This window comes from Sorex araneus, chromosome 2 (assembly GCF_027595985.1).
Source record: "Sorex araneus isolate mSorAra2 chromosome 2, mSorAra2.pri, whole genome shotgun sequence".
NCBI classification, from domain to species: domain Eukaryota; kingdom Metazoa; phylum Chordata; class Mammalia; order Eulipotyphla; family Soricidae; genus Sorex; species Sorex araneus.
Window position 1 is genome coordinate 240005592 of NC_073303.1, and position 3640 is coordinate 240009231.

The 3640-nt window shown below is 57.1% G+C and overlaps 1 pseudogene; it reads right to left on the reverse strand.

Annotated features, from left to right (window-relative positions):
* Positions 1-538: 538 nt before the first annotated feature.
* Positions 539-3640, reverse strand: LOC101537848 (CD209 antigen-like protein A; annotated as a pseudogene).

Below are 3640 nucleotides of genomic sequence, written 5' to 3' on the forward strand. Positions count from 1 at the left end.
ATGGTGGATGGATGGATGAGTTGATGGATTATAGGATGGTGGATGGATGGGTGGATGGATGGGTAGATGGATTATAGGATGGTGGATGATGGATGGATGGATGAGTTTATGGATTATAGGATGGTGGATGGATGGATGGATGGATGAGTTTATGGATTATAGGATGGTGGATGGATGGGTGGATGGGTGGGTTGATGTATTATAGGATGGTGGATGGATGGGTGGATGGATGGATGTGTAGGTGGATGGATGTCCACCTACAGCAAATGTCATCGACAAGAGCACTTGAAGCAGTGGTGAAAGCAGACACCATGTTCAACAACAACAGTATCCAGCGTGTAATTTTATTCAGGAAATGCCACTGGGGCCAAGAGTAGGATGAGGGAACCCAGGGAGGGGGTGATCTCCAGCTGATGGAAGTGGGCCATGGGCAAGGGTGTCTCTGGATCCCTGGGGATCTCCAAGGTCCAGGAGAAGAAGCAAGCAGTGGGGGGCAAGAGCGTGTCATGGAGCACCTGACTGAGGGGGACAATGGTCATCACAGATTGGTGCAGGACACCATGGGTTTCTCACAGATCCAAAGCTTCTCTCTTATACACTTGTCCTTGTTCCAGCCATCATTGTACAATTCCACACAGTCCTCATCGCCATCGTTGTTGGGTTCTCCTGGTTTCCAGAAGCTGTGAACAGCAGCGATGCAATGAGCCCCCTACTGACCTGTCCTCAGATCCACCCTAGCCCACCTGGCCCCCTTCCTGAGGGGCTGCCCTCTGGCACTTTGCAGCCAATATCCAGCAGGAGGTGAGATATTCCGAGGCAGGATTGTGGTTGTTAATTTAGTTGGTGTCGGGGCCACATATGCCAGTGCTTACTCCTGGCTTACTCCTGGATCTGGTCGCCCTTGGTGGGGCTCAGGACACCACCAGCGGTGCTGGGGACTGAGCCCAGGTTGGCCACGTGCAGGGCAAGTGCCTGCCCCGCTGTCCCATCACTCCAGCCCCAAAGAAAGGATTGTAAAAAATTATTCCGGTAGTGACTGGAGAGACAGTACAGTGGGAGGGCTCTTGCCTCACACGCAGCAAACTCAGGTTTCATCCCTGGCATTCCGTCTTGCCTCCTGTATCCCACCATGAGTGATTCCTGAGCACTGAGCTGGGACTAAGCCTTGCCCACCACCGGATGTGGCTCAAAACCAAAGAAACAAAGATTCAGGGGCTGGAGCGATAGCACAGCGGGTAGGGCATTTGCCTTGCACACAGCCGACCCAGGTTCAATTCCCAGTATCCCATAGGGTCCCCTGAGCACCGCCAGGAGTAATTCCTGAGTGCAGAGCCAGGAGTAACCCCTGTGCATCACTGGGTGTGACCCAAAAATGCAACAACAACAAAAAAGATTCAGGTGACATGGGAATAAATGGCTGATTCCTGGGCCTGGCTCTTGAATGGGCCTCTCTGTAGTGACTCAGGGGACTGGGATGGGATCCCAGAAGGCCGACTACGGGATCTGCTTGGGGTTGGGGACTCTCCCCTGCTCCGCCCCCAAGGTAGTGTCTGGGAGGGGTCACCTGAGTTGAAGGGGTTCCCGTTCACCCATCGCCAGGACGCCTCATCGTGGTGGTCGCTGAGGCCGACCCAAGTTCTTTTCTTATGCCGGATCTCCCACGACTGGAGGAATTTCTGTGGGCAGAGGATGGGGAGGCATCAGAAGGAAGATCCCCAACACAGCCTGAGCACCCCTGCCCGCGCCCCCGCAGACCCTGCACCCAGGAAAGTCCTTCTGAAGTCCAGGCACAGCCCGACGCCAAGGCACCAGAGCAGCTGTGTTCATTGCTGAGTCCCCTTCCTGGAATGGGGTGAGGGGGGTAGAGAGAGGCCTCATCTGCCCTCACCCCGGCATCTCTCATACGTGACCTCTCACAGGGGCTTTCTCCTACTCCTCCAGGAAGCCTTCCCTGACTGCACCCTACGCTTAGTAGACTCGACCTCCCAGTGGGTGGCTGAGAGGGTGTTGAGGCCAGACTAGGCGCCACACTGAGACACTGTTGACCACCATCAGGTGGGCGTTCATGCGCTGACAGGCGGAGTCTGAAGACGTCCAATCGTTCTGGGACCTGGAGAACCAGTAGCAGCTTCCCTGGAAGAGCTCCCAGCCCCAGGGGGCACTGCCGGCAGAGCCTCTCTGGGGAGAGAAGGGCAGGGTCAGATCGGGAGCGGGAGGGGCGCTGGGTCCCCGTGTGCCGCGTTAGCTCGGAGCATGGGGTTCTCATAAAAGAGCCCCCAGCACACCCACCCTCGTCAGGCCTGCAGCCTCCTGCTCCTCCAGCCCCTGTACGCCCCTCCTGACGTGGGGCCTCACCCCGATGTACCCAGAGTGCCATTCATCCGGGCAAGCCACTGGCTGATCACCTGCAGGTCCCCCTGGATCTGATTCTGAGGAGCCGCCACTGCAGGTAAGGACTCAGTCGTCAAGCACTGACTGTGGGCGGAGAGGCCGTGCCGGGTGGATGCCCATTTTACAGATGGGAAGAGTGAGGCTCACGGAGTAGCTCAGCCCCGCGAGTGCACTCAGGATTCCAGCAACCCCCCCAGCTATTCTTCCCCACCCCCCGCCCCAGCCGGTTGTCTTCCCAGTCTCCACAGACTCGAACCTTCCTCAATACATGTTGCCTTGTCCAGGATCTGTTTCTCTTGAAGCTCCCCAGGCTCTCTCTGCAGGCAGTGGTGGATCCTGAAGACTACCACAGAGCAGAGAAGCCCCCTTGAGCGATTCCCAAACTGTGCATGACTCTGTGTCACATCCAGGGGTGCCGAGAGCTCCAGCTCCCACCCAGGGTCAGGGCAGAGCTGAGCTCCACAGAGAGGGAAATGGGGCTCAGAGAGGGTGCGTAGAAGGATTAACATCCCACAGCATGGGACATGGAGCCAAACACCTATTTGCTTGGGAGCATTTTGGAAAACAAAGGGCGGGGAGTATTCCGGAGAGAGAAAACGAGTAAAAACCAAACCTAGGGGCTGGAGGAATAGCACAGCGGGTAGGGTGTTTGCCTTGCACGTGGCCGACCCGGGTTCGAATCCCAGCATCCCATATGGTCCCCTGAGCATCGCCAGGGGTGATTCCTGAATCCCTGTGCATCGCCAGGTGTGACCCAAAAAGCAAAAAAACAAAACAAAACAAAAAAAACAAACCTAAAGGGCTTCATCCCGCCGAAGCTCATGCCCTTGAACTCACCTTGAACCAGGATGATGACCTGGAGCAGGAAGAAGCACAGAGAGACGAGAAGCAGCAGGGAAGCGAGACGGACCCGGGACAGGATCCCTGCAGGAGAGACCTGGCCCAAGGCTGAAGCTCTCGCTGGACACGCCTCCCCGGTCCCCCTTTCCCCAGGTGGCTGAGCTACCCCATACCTGAGCATCTGCTCCTGGTTCGGAATATCCCAGCATCCTTCTCAGCCGGGGCCAGGTCCCCAAACGTCTCCTGCTCTGCAAGGGACACACGCGTTCCACTGACTTTGTCACAGGTCGGGCCCCTGCTTTCCACGTTGCAAGCTGGCCGCGACCCGAGGTCCCCCCAGCCAAGCTCTGCCGTCCCGTCCAGCCTCACCTCTTCCTCCTGGGGCTTTGGGGTTAAACAGCTCCTCCAT